Source organism: Rhamphochromis sp. 'chilingali' (genome assembly GCF_963969265.1).
Source record: "Rhamphochromis sp. 'chilingali' genome assembly, chromosome: 3".
Lineage (NCBI taxonomy): Eukaryota > Metazoa > Chordata > Actinopteri > Cichliformes > Cichlidae > Rhamphochromis > Rhamphochromis sp. 'chilingali'.
In genome coordinates, this window is record NC_137931.1 from 20,807,549 (window position 1) to 20,825,252 (window position 17,704).

Here is a 17,704-nt window from a genome sequence, read left to right on the forward strand (position 1 = left end):
GACTAACAGCCAGCATCTCCTCCTTCTGCCCCCTAGCCTGGTTTATCTTCACCCGCTCTACCCTGCCTACACGTTCTTCTTCACCTCTCTTGTGCTTTGTCCATTGCTTTCAATAGTTGACCCGGATATTTAAACTCGTCTACCTACACCTGTCACCTTGTCATTCACACATTCACATTTATTCTGTATCTACTGACTTCCATTTGTCTTCTATTCAAGACAAGCCTACACCTCTCCAGGCTCTCCCCCACCTGTTCCCTACACTCACTACAGATCACCATGTCATCTGCAAACATAATTAATCTACAGAGACTACTGCCTGACTACTGCCCGACCTCATCTGTTAGCCTATCCATCACCATTACAATCAAGAAGGGGCTCAGTGACAACCTCTGATCTAATCCCACCATCATCTTGAGCCCAGTAGTCATTTCTACCTCACACCTCGTCCATGACTTGTTCTTGATGATCTGCATGTTTGATTTGGCAAAAGATTTTATGCCAGATGCCCTTCTTGACGTAACTCTAACCATTTAAGGAGGCATGGGTCTGGCAGTGGCTTCTGTTGTAAAATTACATCACTTTTTGGAGGCAGCACAGTACCTTGGTCAGTACCTACTCAAGGCTTTTTTAGGGTAAATCTGAGGATCTGAAATTTGAACCCTTTCAACAAGCATGGGTTTAATGTAACATTGAAATAAACCTGGACTTTTTTAGATCCCTAAGTCGCCTTTTTTTCTGACTCTATATAAATTATATGTAACCTACGCCAGGTGTTTGCAAGCATTAGATTGGGATTCATCTGGGGTGCTACGGGTTGTTTAGCTAAGAGATTATTTTCCCTCATATCTGCATCTTGCAAACGGAGAAAAACCCAAAGACAGGAATGCAGGATGCATTGTCTTCAAAGAAAGTGTGGTTTTGGTTATTTTCAGATCAAAACCGAGCCTGATTAAACACGTGGAGTAGGTAGGACTTGTTTCATCAGGAAATAAAGTCATTCAGCTGCTTTTGAAACTGATGATTTTGACGTGACTCACAAGCAAACAGTGCATTCTTCTGCTAATTTTCTTCATTTGTCTTTTTCCTTCTCCGAGCATTTCTCTTTGAGTATTTTCCACCTTTCCAGCCTCAAATGAAAACAGCACAAAACAGCTCACAGCTACAACCTGTGGTGAGGTGCAGCGCACAAAGTTTGGCAACCACCTGATTACGTTCCCGCTGATGTTCAGCCAAGTTTTCCTTGGATGTGATTTGACCTACAAGCCATCAAAGCCTCAACGCGTAGCACACTGAGACGTAGGACTGATGCTCTTGTCCTACGTCTTCACCTCCTCTGTAACTCACCTTGCAGTCAGCTTTGGACACATAAAAGAGGAAAAAGTGACTCCTCGCTGTAGATCTGTGCCGCTCGGAGCTCCACTGCCCGTCTGAAAGGCAGCACGCTGCCATGAGTGAAACACTCTTCCTCCACCTCTCCCTCTTGTCGTGCCAAATTGTGTTTTACAGCAGCTGTTCATTATAGATGGCCGACATGATGGATATGGTCATAATATTAATGTAAGACTGACACAGCAGAGACATGAATCATGGCTGACTTTATTTCAAAGCCGCCGTTTCATTGGACCACCACTAAAAAGTGATATATAAATGTCAGCGAATGGCAGCTGTAAAGCATTATGAAGTACATTTGATGGTGCATTTTCACCGTTATCAACCCGCTGTTATTTACTAATGCGTCTTCTTCATGTGACAGCCGCTGTGTCGGCGTCATTTAGCGCTTATGTGCTTAAAGAGACTACCTTTTGTCTCCCTCAGGTGCTGTCTCAGCAGGGAGGAGATGAAAAGGTGAGTGTCGACTAGGATGCTCTCATATGCAGCGCTGGCCTTTGGCTACGGAAGTCAGGGGTGGCTTTAAATTGAAAGTGTTCAATCAAATAGAAATTTCATTTCCCGTATGTGCATGTGTGATATATGGCAAGTAGACATTATTCCTTTAATGTATATCTTTTTGCTGCTTTTTAAAATTGAAGGTGCCGGTTTTAAAAATACAGTAAAACAGATAAAAGGTGAAAAATGTGATGTAAATAAACATTATTTGGGCCAGAAACTGTAGGTAGTTTAAGCAGTATTTATTTATGTAGCTTAATTTGCATTTCTATTATTAGAAGCATGTATAATGAGCTGTGCTGGGTGCAAGTGGAGCTTGTTTTGCTCTTAAAGGAAACATGGCATTTACAAAATATGGATACATTTCCAGATGTCTTTTCTCCATCGTTCCACCGTCCTCCATCTATAAAACCTAAAAACAATCCCAAGATGCACATTTTTTAAAACATAATAATAAATAATAAAATCCATAAATAGAGAATTCTGCATCAAACTGCCAAAATGTATTTGAATTGAGCTATTCAAATGCTAATTCAAAACAAGTTTTCTTGTTGCATTTATGTAAGTCATTACCTTTTAGGAATTTAACATACCAAATTCAACTTGTGTTAGCAGTTTCAATATAATTTGTTCTCTTGTCACTGCTGGACTTCTATATGTGGGCTTCATATATATGAGCTCCCCAGTGCTGGGCAGTGAGCACAGGGTCCACTAGAGGACGTAGGGCCGCAGGCCACCTTCACAAAGTCTGTTTGGTCAGGGACATTCACACCAGGTTGTTTTGTAGCTCTGGCAGTCCTCATCCTATTCCTCCTTGCACAAAGGAGCAGATACTGGTCCTGATTATTGGTTGATGTCCTTCTACCGCCCTGTCCAGGTTTCCTACAGTAAATACCGGTCTCCTGGTATCTCCTCCATGCTCTGGTGACTGTGCTGGAAAACACAGCAAACCTTCTTGGATGGATGTCTCATGCTGGAGGAGCTCGACTTCCTGTGCAACCTGAATGGGCTGTGAGTTTCATACTTTTAGCAGTTAAAATTTCACAAACTTTGTGTTGTGACACTTGATGATCGACTGTTAACTTGAGTTTTTTTAAGCATTTTCAGTTTGGAGTCTATAGCAAGGCACCTTAGGCACCATTGCTGCATGTTATCGTCCTTTTATTTGAAGCCATCCGCTGTAAACCCTCTGCCAAATCAAACATGTAGAGCTACCCACTGTGGTGATTACTTCTTTCTTTTTTTGGACCGCACTCTATCAGTAACAGCAACAACAAGAAACACAATCCAGAGAACTATATTTTAAATTTAAGGTTGGCAGATCCAAATATCAATAGTATCGATACCAACACTAGTATTGGCTTTGGATCAATACTAGCACAATAGGGTCAATACTTTGTTTCTATCCTCTAAGTTCAGTATGTAGCACACTGAGTTGTGTTAAATACATTATTTTATTTTATTTCTTCTGTCAGGTCTATTTTGTTTATAGCCTGTAGCACGTTTGCAGCAGAAGTTGACTCAAAGTGTTTTAGAGACAAACACATTTCCATTCCAGCTCCCCAAAAAACTCAGTTTCTAAATACATGAAAAGCTGAAAGGTGTGTTTTTGTTGTGTTAACTAATTATTGTGTAAAGTAAAAATCACAGTGATTTAGTGGTCATTAAAATGTGTTCAGAATTAGAAAATTGATGATGACTTATCTCATAAATCACGACACACTGCTCTCCCCTACATAAGCGACTTTTATAGGTTAAAAGTATCGGTGTAGGTATCAGTACGATACCAAAATTTGCAGTATTGCACACCACTATTTTCAATAGCATCTTTTAAAGAGAAAAAAGTGTATTTAATTATATTTTTTAAAAAGTCCAAATGTAACAATAGAGTCAAATAACCCAGCATTCAGTGTTAAATTGCTCACTCACTGATTTGCATTTGATTCCTACTAATCAAATGCAAATTAAACCTCTTTTTGAGGAATTTAAAACCCCAAATAAACCTTGTGTGAAAAGCTAAAAAAGGAGGCCTTTAATGTTGTTGTTGCTTTTTCTTTATAAATCAGGTTTAAATAATTCTCAAATAAATTTCTCTCGTCACTTTTGGACTTCCGTACACGGCTGTCAGTGGTAGCAAAAAAGGAGTTGTTTTATGGGCTGAAGCATGCCAGGGGTAACTGTGTGAATCAGTGTCAGTGTGACTTTGCATTTCAACAACACTGAGGATGGTCTGTGCGTTGCAGATTTCCGCCTGCATGCTTTCAGCTTTAACAATCTGGACGCTTCACCTCTGTGCGGCAGCAGATGCTCGAACAGCTTCAGCTCCAATATTTGACACAGACTTTCCCTCGAGCCCATTTAAACTTTGCACCTTTGCTAATTTGAACCGATTGTTTACCTCACTGGAAAGGCTGACTCCTGTACCTTCTCCACCTCGCGAGCCTTGCCTGGCTGTGTGAGTGCGCCTCTTTCTGAACAAATCTGCACAGATTAGCGACTACCTGCATGTAATTGTAAGCAGGCATGTAATCCTCTGAAATAGTGACAGAGCCGTGGAATGCGATTACTTTCATACAGTTTTCATTTATTCTCTTCAGAAAAACAATCGGTTAGAAATGCAAGTTTGATTAATTCACAGTAACCCCAAAAAATATGCTTGATGTAGAGTCTTCAGATCAATTTGAATATGAAAAAACTGAAGACAAAAGGAAAGAGAACTCTTTGTATATCATCTAACTGGTGCTGAAATGATTAATTGATTATGTGATTTAATTAACTTACAGAAAGATGAGAAATGTAATGATTCTGGGTTATTTTAGTTGATTATTTAGGAATAATTTTGTTTTTTTGCACTATGAAGTGCAAATTTTATGAAACATGCATTTTAAACAAATCACTTTACACCTTTTTTTGCATTTTCTTTTTTTTTTTTTAGATATTTAATCAATTAAACAGTGAAGCAAACCGGTGCTAGTAAAGTTCCCGCTGCACTACCTTTAACCCTGAAGTATTTCAATAATCTGCTCTGAGGAATTCGCAGCGATAGTGTGGTCAAACCTTAGCGCTTTCCCCACCCTCATGTAATGACAGATCTGGGGAATTACTAAGCACACGAGCAAAATTGAAGCCATATGAAGCGGTTACATACATCCCAACACCTATTTTTGCTTATTTTATGGTAATAAGACCACGAGGACTGGCTGAAAGTCTCCACATGGATGCTGACTGCAGATATGGGTAAATTAAAACAGGATTTCTTGTCCCGGTTTCATTCAGAATTGTCCGTCTCCCCGCTCGTGATTGGCTGCCTGTGCGTGACGCTGAGAATTGGCTGAAGGTTCATGTCAGTTAATGGCATAATCATTGCAACTTAAGCGGTCAAGTGGCTTGTGAGATATGTATGTGTACGTTTCTGTGTGAGTGTGTGAGAATTCCCTTCATCCTGTTACTGACTGTGGATAAAAACAATCTTCATCTAATATTTTTCCATGACATCAAGTAATGTAAATTACAGCGGGGTGTTGGTATGTAGTCTGTAATTACACATCACCCCCCCCCCCCCCCCCCCCCTTCCCCGACCCTCCTTCTTTCTCTCCTCCTCCTCTTCTTCACTCCGGAGCGTTTGTGGATCTTGTGTTCGGGCCTCCTCGGTCTGCTCTGCCTCCTCCAACCTCCAGCTCTCTCCTCGGCTCTGGCTCGTCCTGTTTGAAAGACGACTGCTGCACCCTACAGTTTAAAAAACGTCTCTCACCGTGGCTGCTCAGCCTCCAAACGCTGCTCGCACTCTCTGCTGTTTAAGATTAAACTGACACATGTTGACTCCCTATAATAAAAAAAAAATCACACATAAAGGCGCCTCCTCGAGCACCACAGCAGGATAAAAAAATAAGAAACCGGGATTTTTGATTCGATTTTAAACACGGATATGACTGAATACACAGCGTCACTGTTATTCTGTAGCTTTACAGTCCTTCCAACTCTTAAATAATTTCACCCGTGGAGGATTTTTAGTGTCCGACGATGGTATAAATTAAATATCAAAGCTTTTTCTGTCTTGATGAGGAAGAAAAACTGGGCTAAACAGTGAATACTTGGAATATTTGATGAAATTTAACAGAGCTCATAATATGTGAGCTAAAAATGAACTAACACCAACCCCAAAAGATGTGCTTTCTATCACCATTAAGACCTATTATTATAAGGATTATCTTTTTTATTTTTAAATAATAACTAAATACTATGATAATGACTTTAATGATGCTGTTGAGCACCTTAGAAATAATTTTTAAGGTGCTTTGAGAGACAAGCAGAAGAAGGATAAGGTCATCAATACAAACTAGATGAAATGTAAACAACTGTCAATAAAAATACCAATACAATAGAAATAACAAGCATTGAAAAGTGACACACAGAAAGTCTGCAAAGGTTTTGAGATGGCAAATTAAATTAAAACATCCAGAAAAAAAATCTCAATGTTTTAATTAAATACCAATAAAATAACAGAAGCAATAAGCCAGTAAAAATTTTAAAAACAACAACAACACAGTGCCAGTCAGACGTTTGGACACACTCAGTGGAGTGGATTTTGTTGTTTTGCACATTTTACAGTAGCAATGAAACGACATCAACCTTCCAGAGTTCTTCAGTGACCGCTGGCACATCGAGCTTTCATTGTAGTACAGAACCAGTTGTTGAAAAATATCTTTAAAGATGGCAAAAGAGAAGATTAAGTTGAGGGAAAACATGAAATAAATATCAATATTGATTAAAAAAAATCTAAATGATAGTGATAGTAAAAAATAAACAAGACAACTGAGAAAGAAAAAACAGTAAGAAGATGTTATAAGATAAAAACATGTTAAAAAAAATATGTTTAACGAAGGCAAGAGGTAAGATTAAGTTAGAGCAGAGCCAAGAAGACAATAACATCAGTGTAAAAGAAAATGTCAACACAAGTCACAGTAACAGTCAGAGACCTTTAAAAATACACAAACTATAAAAACTCGATCCTAAAACACAACATCAGACAAAACATGTCTAAATTTGTTTTTTGATGGCCGAGGGTAAAAGTATGCAGCACAAGTACAAATAAAAAACAAGAAAAACAGTTAAAGGGAAAAAAAAGACTTGCAAATTAAAAACAAAGCTAAAAAAAAGATGAATAAAGACAAAAAGCTATTTTTTTAAAGAAACAACAATAAATAAATAAAAGTAATAGCAGCTTTCAAAGAAGGGAAACAACAGAACAGTAAAAAGTAAAACGACATTTGAGGGGGAAAAGCTGCTAACATAAGACATATGACCTAAACCCAAGTCTATAAGAATTTGTTAAAATTGGCAAAAAGGTAAGATTGTGTTAAAGCAATAACAAGGAAGAATAAAAGCAATAGTGGTAATAAAACAAAAGATAAACAAGAAATATAAACAGAAATAAAAGGTAAAACCTGCTAAAAGACAACATCGGAAGCTTATAAAAATGTATTTTAAGGAGGTTGAGGTCATCCTCGGTGAGATCACCTTCTGATTTAAGACCCCTGGGGCCGCACCTGAGGCTTTAAAGCTGCAAGTTGGTTCACTTGGGGTCAATATTGCTGCTCTGTAGCTTGGAGCCAAACCTTGACGTGCTTTAAAAGTGATCAGTGAAATGTTCAGGGAGCCAATGGAGAGAAGCCAGGAGGATTGTGGTAGTGATGCGAAGCCGTCTGCTGAAAACCAGTAAGAAGCCTCGCTGCTGCCTCGTGAACTGTTTGGAGGAGGTAGAGCGATTATGCACCAGCGCAGACTTGCAAAATTTCACTCTCATCATCATCTGAGTGAAAATCCACAGCCTTGCAAACACGTTTCCATATTCATAAGTGTACATAAGGATATTTACAGTAATAGAGTTTAATATAGAACGTGTTTCCTTCTCAGAGACATGTATATTATTTTATCTAAAAGTTTGTCGTCCCATACGATAGAGGCACGTGGCTCTACGCTGATTTTCATGGAAAGCATACACCACTTCTGAGGTGCAGTTATCAATAAATACAACAATTTTTAAAGTGAGGAATACCAACTTTAGCTTTGGGTTATATAATATTGTGATAAATGATGCTTTACAGGGGAACTGCACAATAAAAGCAGCCATAAAACAACTACTAATTGTTATTTTTTCTCGTATTTTCTTTTATGCGCACTCATTAGAGGTGCATACAAGTGCAATTTGGGGTTATATGATGCATGAATGCTGCCTCTGGGGAAACAAAGGAACTCGCTTCTGACGTGTCAGGTGTGAGAAACCCAAACGCTGCCTCTTTGCACTCGTGCCGGTCAGTCTGTACGGTCTGGATCTCCTCCCAGCAGTGGCAGTGTCAACCAGGGGGCTTTGCCTCATAAATCCCACTTGAGGTAGCTGCCCCCCCCCTCTCCACACACACACACACACACACACACACACACACACACACACACACACACACACACACACACACACACACACACAGACTCTTCCTGACAGCCAAGTCTGCTCTGAGCTGAATTTCCACCAAAAAACCTTAATTGTACAGTTAGACCATCAAAATACAAAGCAGTGCAGGAGAGGAAGCAGCTTTAATTACCACAAAACCCTTCAGTGGTGGAATATTTGAGCTTTTATTTATTTTTGAAGGGGAGCTGTGACCTTAGTAGTAATAAAAATAAAAAGTAATAAAGTAATAAAAAGCATCAAAAGTTTTGTAAAATGTCAGATTAAAGCAGGTACTTTGTGTCAGTTTTGCCTGTTCAGTTGTGCAGGGATAATCAGTGCTTCTACACAGATTATATTTTACTTTATACAACCTTAAAATATTTTGAAGGAAGTGTTGAGTATTTCCACCTGGATTGTCTTCTCAGATTTGAACCATTTAGCCCGTTTTTGTCACTCTTTAACTTAATTGTGCATTAACTCATCAGCAGAGGCTTTAAACACCTAATCAATGAGCTAAAATGACTAAAACATCACTGGAAACATGCAGGAAATACACATTCAGACCTTTGGACTATACACCCACCTGTCAAACAAAGCAAAACAAGCACAACTCCATGTAAAGCAAGGAAAAACCACTGCTGTCGTCTTTAATCAGAAATAAATGATTAACACTTTATAAGCTTTGAGTTCACACATCAAACGCAATGCTTAATTTACAAAACCTGCAAATCTACCATGAAAAAACATCTATATTTATTTCCAAGTTATTATTTTTTAAATGTACTTTTAGGTACAAAAACGCATCGTATTCAAAACTATAAGCACATAATCCATAAAAGCTACATCTAATTGCACATATATATTTAAAAACATAATTTAATATTCAAATCAGTGACACAAATTTATTAACATATCAGATTATGAGTCATCTGCATGCATAATACGCACACATTATATCACCATTAACATACATATGTAGAGTATGCACTCATATGTCTGCCTGTGTTTATGCAAAGTCATTTATGTTTTTTTTACACGCGAGATTGCAGCGTGTTTGCTCTCCCCGGTTTTTGTTTTTTTTTTTTAAACTAGCCTACCTACCTGATGTCGGGCTTACGCCAGGGCTGAGACTTGGATTGAAACGTTGACGGGAGACGGGGTCAGGACGGGGAGGTTGCCACGACTGCTGCTGATATGGAAAATTCCAGAAAACAGAGAAAACAGCGTTTATTGATATTTTGCTGCTGGGTTTAGGTCGAGCTCATAATTAGAAATCAATTATGTGAAAAACAAATTAAATAACATACATTTCAAGAATTCACCAATTAGCTGCAGATTGTGTTTAGGAGTTCAGTCGTGTAAAATCAAGGAAATATCTAGTTTTAAAGGGAAAATAAAGCTTTAATATTTACCTCTAATCATGACATTATAGTTGCATTATAACCAGTGTAGATGGTTTTTTGTATGCTGCCCCCGAGGTCAAATAAATTACTGAGGGTTAGCTCAGTTTTACAGATCTCTGACTTGATCTCACACCAGGATTCAGTACCAGTCTTAGGATGGTTTGTGGTTTAAATTTATTATTTTGGTCCCTGTAGACTCTGGTTGTATTTAGTTTGAGTAAAAAAAACAAACAAACAAGATTGAATCAGTGTGTTATAAATTCTCAAGAAAGAAGATCATGCCCCCACATCCAAGAGTTTGTTCTTTTCAACATTTAACAAGAAATAAAAAAGGATGCAAAGTGAATTTTATTGAAGTAAAGTTTTGCAGAAATCTCTCTTTCGTTGAATTTTCCGTTCATAACTCACATTAATTCGACTTTCTTTCACCCTGGCGACTTCACAGACTTAATCTCCAGCATGTTACCTGCTAAATTGCCTCCGTAGGGCTGTTTTTATCTAAAATCACACATTTTTTAAGTGCTAAAGTAGCAAATACGAACTGAAAGACGCATTTATATGAGTGAGCTTCCTCCAAAATAAAAGCAGCAGCTTGTGCACAATCCCAGCCCCCGCAAAATGTGCTCTTATTTTGTTGATTCAATCACTGAGCCTTCATTTTTTGTTCTTTACTAAGCAGCTTCCTGTGATTACCTGTCAGCTTGGAGGAGTTTGGGGTTAAAACATGATCGTCTGCTTGTGCTCAAGTTTGAGTTTAATCCAGCCTCAGTGTCTGAGGGAAGTAGGGGAGGAGGTCGTTGAAGCACCAGGATGGAGACGCTTTGACTTATCTGTGGCCGCCTTAAGTGAAGCCGTTTGGAGATAGACAGAGTAAATAGAAAACGGCGATTGTCGTCTCGCTCTGCCTCCCTCTCCATAATCTGATTGGGCACGTTCCCCCGAATCGAGGGCAACGCCAAAACAAAAGATCACCAATCAGATAGAAGGGGCTCCCACTGAACTTCTTGGCATGCTATGAATGCTTTGCCCTCTCATGTGCGCTAGTATCTAGCAGCGAGATTCCCCGTGTCGCTTTTATGTGTTAATCGTCACCGCTCAGTGAGACCATTGTGCTGTCTGCATCGCTGGGGGAGGAAACCGCAAAAAAAAAAAAAAGAAGAAGAGTTTATATGGGAATGAATGCGAGCAGCAGATACTGCCAGCACCGTTTCACACGAGCACAGAATCGCCTCATCCCCCTGTTGACGAAGGTCCAAGAGTGCAATGTGGTGCTCTGCCACCACAGACATCTCTAATTGGTGGGAAAGAAAATGCAGGAGTGAAGAGTTCATTTATACGTTGAGGAAGGAAGGGCAATTATCACCTGAAGTGCTCCCCCCCCTCCATGTGTAGATGTAGAACAGTCAGATGTAGAACAGTCAGATGTGAACACCGCTGACTCAACTTACCTCTAGAAGTGCCCTCGATCTCACAAATTTATACTTTAATGTCTTCAATTCCCCAACTGTTCAGCAGATCCTCAAATCAGCTGTTAAAGTTATGTTCCATTGCAGGAGCTTATAGTACTAAAATATCTTAAAACTGCCAGTCTGGGCCACACTTACACAGGCCTACATACCAAGGGGATTGCAGCAATCACACACAGTTTGCACAGAAGCCACTGGCTTGTCTGCGAACACTTGTTAGCTGCTTGATTCAAACTTTTACTTTGAAGGCACGCCGTCTCCACCTCTGATTATTGTCACATTTTTTACAGTTTCCCTATAACTTGCCAAGAAGTTAGTGAATGTTTGTATCAAAGCTGGAACTCAACATCAGTGGGTGACCGAGGCAGTCTGCTAGCAAACTCAGCAACCAGCTTTACCTACTGACGGCAAACTTTTTGGGGAATACGTGTTTCTTCTTAGCAACCTGTGGTTGCTGGGGAACCGCTGACCAGGCCTATGTGCCCAAGGCCTAAGGTACCGTAACCTCACAGTAGTAAGATACAGTATTTTATTATATCATATGATTCTTTTTCCATGAACAAATTTACCACATGTAGAAGTGCTTCCTGTTCAAAAGGACTAAGATAGTCTGCTTAAGGTGGCGGACTTCGAACTAAGGTTCAAATCCAATCCAGAGTTTTGTTTTCAGCCACTGTTTGGTGAGATTAGGAACAGCCTAATTTTATGAAAACAGCAGATAAAGGTTTTCAAGTATGAGATTTGCTGCACAGTTTAAGACTGCAGTAATGGATCTATTGAAGGGTCAAAGAAGTTGAAAAGGTTAAGGAGAATTTAAGTTAAGTGCTTTAGCTGCTAAAAACAGAACAAACACACAGAAAGCTGCTCGGTTGCAGCTCTGCTCTGAATGCTAATATCTCAGCTGCGTGCGTGTGTGTAATGTCTGTGTGGGTGTGTAAAGCAGATGCCATTCTGCTGATCTCAGTCCACATCCATCCGTCTATAGCTTAAATCTTCCCGAAGGCCGGTTGGTTCAAGCCGTCTCTCCCCGCAGCCTTTTGTCCCCGCCTCTGCAGGTCGGGCGGCGTCTGAACCTTTTCATCTTGTCTCGCAGGTTGATGGCCGCGCGACAAAAAAAACATCTGCCCACCAAAAATTCACAAGCTGCCGCAGACACAAACGACAACAGTCGGCTTGTGTTCCTGCTGCCACACGGTGTCGTTGACAGCGTAGAGTGTTGACCGATCTGTTGTGCTGCTGAGTTAGCTGCACTTCTGTGTGATCTGCTGGGATTAAACAACAACAAATGGGGTTCATTAAAAAATAATGTTGTGTAATATACACTGTATTTATACAGTGTATAAATACAAGAGTATAATTTGTATGAATACAACGAGATACGTTGTGTAAATTTAAAGAGATACATTGTAAACATCAAAGAAGATTCACTATATAAATACAGGGGCTCTATTGTATAAATACAGTTTACAATATTACATATTTATAAATATACTGTTTTAATACAATGTGTCCTGTAATACTTGTTACATAGTTGTTGAAACTGTAATTTATTTTGTTTTTCTTTGTTTTCTTTTTTTTTGATAATTTTTAATATATGAAAATAAATTCTGAAATGTCATAATTAATTAGTAAAATTAATAAAATATTAATATAACAAAGAAGATTGTTGGTGTTAAATAATAAAATAAATGTAAGAAGATAATATGTTCAAACTGAATATGTTTTATTAATAAAAGGTCAATATAACAAAATATGGAAAAACACCGCTTGTTCATTTTTTTAAAATGCAGTTTTTTTCTCATATTTTTTGCAAGCTAATACTACAATACAAACTGTATTCATTTAGACTATTTTTTTCCTCCACAACTTAAAAAAAAAACAAAAACAAAAGAGCTCTTTAACCCTGATCCGCTGTGTCTGATAAACCTAATGATGATTTGGGTTTCTCAAAGCACCACCATGTTTTGGAAATGAGCTCTAAAAGCAGGATCTGCAGAAGCAGAACAAAGACAAGTTTGGAAAGGTTTAAAGGTTGCCTGGACTGTTCGGAAAAGCGCAGCTCGTTACGGCTCGAGCGGCGAGCGCGCTCATTTGCAGAAACAAGTGTGTGGAGGGTTTAAAGGTTGCATACATCGAAGCAGAGATGTAGCGAGAACATTTGACTTTCCTGGTGAAGTACAGTCAATATTGTGAGAGGCTTTAATGGTCAAACATATGCATAGTTTCTGCTCGAGTCCTTCTGCTGTGGTAAAGCCTCAAATACATTCGGTATCATCTATCAAACGCAGGGAGGGGAGGAGGAGGAGGAGGGGTGAGGAGGCTGGAGAACAGAAGTTGGGTTTTGCCACGGTACCGAGCAGTTATTTTATTGACGTGGGAAGACACAGGAAACGAGCTGCTTTCACTCTTGCATGTCGAGTCCTTCTGTTGGCGCGTGAATCCAAAACAATTTCAGATTTTGAGAAATACGGGGGCAGCTGGCGTTCCCACAGCCGTGCTGGAATTAGCCGTTTATGCGCTGCAACCCTATCTGCTCTGCACCTGGGCGGCTAGCATAGCCGCACCTTTGACTAGAGAGCACAGGCCACCACGGCGCTTGAGAGACAGACAACATGTGCTGCGAAGGAAGGAGAAACCTTGGCCAGCACCCTTCCAGCATGTTTTCCCACTTTCTTTTTACTAGCTGGGCGGTGCGTTTGGTGTCATTTAAGGTGGGTGTGCATGATTATAGGGCCTCAAAAATTGCTCCCCAGGCACAAATAATCTGGCAAAATCATACAGAAGGTTTAGATTCCCAGTGAACACATGCACATTTGCAATATATACAGTTGAGATTGTGACATTGTGTGAGCAGGAATTACAAATTCAACAAGTGAAAGGAAAAGAAAAATTGGTAAAACAGACATTTAATGCACTATTATTTTTTTTAAAAAAAGCTGTTACAAATGTTCAAACATGCAATGCATAGCCACACATTTTCATCATGACCGACTGCAGCTACACTGGAAGTCTTTAAAATCTCCGCTGAATGACTGTTTAATTAGCAGGACTTCATTAGTTTGAGCTCCTGTGGAATGGATTTGGGGCTGTTATACCGAAATCATTCCCTTTATTGTACCTTTCCCGAGCTCGTACCGCCGGGCCGGCGGCATTAACAGGCAGGCGCGGCAAAACAGCGGTGAGGAGTGAACATGTTGTCGCCTGTGTTGAACATCTGACCTGGCTGGAACCTGCGGCGAGCGTCACAGCTGAACAGGAGGCCGTCTGGATGGGAGAGGATGGAGAGGGAAGGGGGGGAAGGTTTGGCTGTACATGCTTGGCTCCTTGCCCCGGTCCCATTGACCAGACAGCTGAACTAGCGAAGGGAAAGGGGGGAGGAAGGGAGAGAAGGCAGGAAATGGATAAAGCTTCTGTTTTTTTTAGACGTGAGAAAATAATAATCTGTGCATGCTGCTTCTATCGTAGATGAAGGTGTGCCTGCACCTGTCAATCAGAAGATGCCTCGACTGAAGGACCCAAGACCTGCTAACCCTGACATATTTAAGTCACATGAAAACTTTACAGTAAAGTGAGGAAAAGAAGAAGTCCACAGGTCTGTATTTCTCAAAAACCACGCACCACTAACCTGCTGTGAGAACCAAACACCTCTAACCAGACCTCAAAAATACGCTTTGATAACTCTGTAGGAACCTGTCCAGGGTGTACCCCGCCTCTCGCCCTATGACAGCTGGGATAGGCTCCAGCGCCCCCCGCGACCCTGAAAAGGATAAGCGGAAGCGAATGGAATGGAACTCTGTAGGACAATCATCAACAGCACGGCCCAAACATACAAGCTTATGTGTGTTTTGTAAGTAGCATAAACTTCCTTTTACAAGTTTCTGTTTCACAGATGAAGATTAAAGAGTCCAAATGAGCTTAAATCTTAAACTGTGACATTTCTGATTCTGCATACATGGCTTTGGCTTCATTTTACCCTTGCTAAGTAGACAGCAAAAACACATCAGCCCTGCAGAATGGTTACTGACCCCGTGGCAACCGGTGGTTGCTGAACTCAGCCACAAACTCTGATCAAAGTGCACTGACATGAGTGGAAGGAGCCTTTGACGAGGATGGGATTTGAACCCTCGTGTATTTTTTACACACATTTGGTTCTGATAGTAGAAGTGCGAGTTTATTTTCAGATCACGTGACTTGGAGGGACAAACTGCAAGCTGATTGCTGATGTATCGACACCACAGCGCTCATTTGGTTTTCTGCTGAAGAGGGACTGTACATCTTTTCCGACCTGGGACCCCCGAGGTGGAGCTGGAAAAATGTTGCTGATATATATTACGTACCTTGTAACTATTATTAATCCCAGTGGGGGAATTGCTTTACCACAGTCAATTAAAATATAAATATAAGTGGTGCTAACCTTGATTTGGTTGCCATCAGGTTGGATTAAAGCTACACTTTTTATTGTTAATTAGTGTCTCTTCAGAGATACAGACTAATAAAAAATATGATTGGTGTAACTTTTGCAGTACCAACAAAATAACATTAAATAAAAATGATATTTTTTATCTTAGTTATTTTAATAACTAAGATAAAAAATATGATTGGTGTAACTTTTGCAGTACCAACAAAATAACATTAAATAAAAATGATATTTTTTATCTTAGTTATTTTAATAAACCGTTGGTTCGTGTATCACAAAATTAGCCATATAGAATGTTTTTGTGCCAAAACAGAATATATTTGGAATTTTATTGTGAAAAGAAAGAACAAGAAGTATCCCTTTTGACCCACGAAACACTGAGACAAAACAAAACAACAACAAAACTGTCATGATCCTGGGTCTTTCACCCAGTGTTTTGTGTTTTCTATTGTGATATATTTTGGTTCTGTTCTTCCTCAGTTTAATGTTGAGCCATTTCTGTCTGTGTTTTCCTCTGTGTAAAGTCCGTGTTCCTTACTCTGTGTCTTTGCATGTGTGAGTTCCTGTTTTATTTTGCAGGTCTGCGTCTCTCGTTAGTGTTTCTAGTTTCGCTTCCCCTTGTCTCGTTATGTCCAATTACTCCCAGATGTGTCTCCCTCCTGTTTACCATTCCCTGATTGCCCTCTGTGTATTTAAACCCTGTGTTTTCGCGCGTGCATTGCTGGTTCATCTGCGTGTCTCCTTCTGTTGTCATGCCGTGTATCCCTGCATCTCTGTGTGTGTCTCTAGGTTTCAGGTTTGTTTTCTATGCTTAGTTTTCCCAGTTTAGGTTTTACTCGTTCCTGTTTTTTGCCACCCTCGCCTTTGTTGTTTGAGCACGCTCCATCAATAAAGCTTCCTCACCTCAGTTGTGCAGCATCTTGGGTCCTTTAATAATTCCATATGGCTCGCCTCGCGAACCGTGACAAAAACCAACATTTTTTGGCCTTATTTTCTCAAAAGTCAAACAAAATTTTGAGGTAACCCAAAATTCTGACTTGTGTATGGCAGAAAAACAAACAAACAAATAAATGAATAAATCAGAGCCGTAAAGAAGCTCCCATAGACAGTAGCACCATTTCTGGTTAAAAGCAGATCAAACTGACTCACTACACCGTCTTGTGGTACAAACTGGTATTACATGAAAGTACAGCCTGGCCCTAATGAAAGATGACATCGCTTCAACACAACACACACTTTTTAACATGAGGTCGCAGCAGTAATTTCTTCACATTCTGCTAATAACTTTAGTAAATTTTGCAATGTTTTGAGCTAATTTTGCACAATATTTTATAATGAGTTCTTTAAATAAATTATGACTTGGCTCTGCCTTCTTATTACCCAACCCTCCTTACCCCTTGGTTCCACTAGCTGCTAAAACTACTTCCAAAATGTCACATAATTTCCACTTTTACACATGTGTGCTGCTAAAGAGATGAAATCAAGAAGAGCCCCATAAACCTTCCAATAGCACATGTTTTATATATCATCTTATATGTCTTGACACATGATTTACTGATAAAAGCTTGAACATTTTTCTCAGATAATACAGGATTTATAAGACACAAACCTACTTATTCTCTTTATTTTGAACCAGTGACCCCAAAGCAACAGCAAAAACTTTATGTTAACGCTGTGGCGGATAATTAAAAGTTAGGTCAAGTTAATTCGCTCACGTGGTAATTTTTGTGTCCCATACGCTTGTAGGCGTGCACACTGTGCGCACGTGTCCATGTTGTCTTTGTCCACGACTGTTACCCTGGTGGACCTGCCCACTCTGACTTGGTTCCAACCAATCAGGTGCTAATGTGCAAAAACAGGAGAGGGGCTGCGCTGACAGATGGCAGGCTGACCTGGAAAACCTGCCCTCTTTTCAGGGTTCAGCAGTCGGCAGATGACAGGTATTATTTCATAACCCAAAGACTGAAGAGGGGTTGTTGGTGGCAGACACACACACACACGTAACACACACTTTTGCTGTCACTTTGAATCATTAACTAGTTGTTGACATGTTTCCTGTTGAGTTTGGTCATTCTTATTG

At 39.8% G+C, this 17,704-nt stretch overlaps 1 long non-coding RNA gene across 1 annotated transcript; it reads left to right on the forward strand.

Moving 5' to 3' along the window:
• The first annotated feature begins 816 nt into the window (after positions 1-816).
• LOC308393989 lies at positions 817-16,470 on the forward strand. Its single transcript, XR_013971073.1, has 4 exons — positions 817-1,848; positions 2,768-2,901; positions 14,673-14,799; positions 14,894-16,470. It is a non-coding gene; the product is annotated as an uncharacterized lncRNA (long non-coding RNA).
• The last annotated feature ends 1,234 nt before the right edge of the window (positions 16,471-17,704 follow it).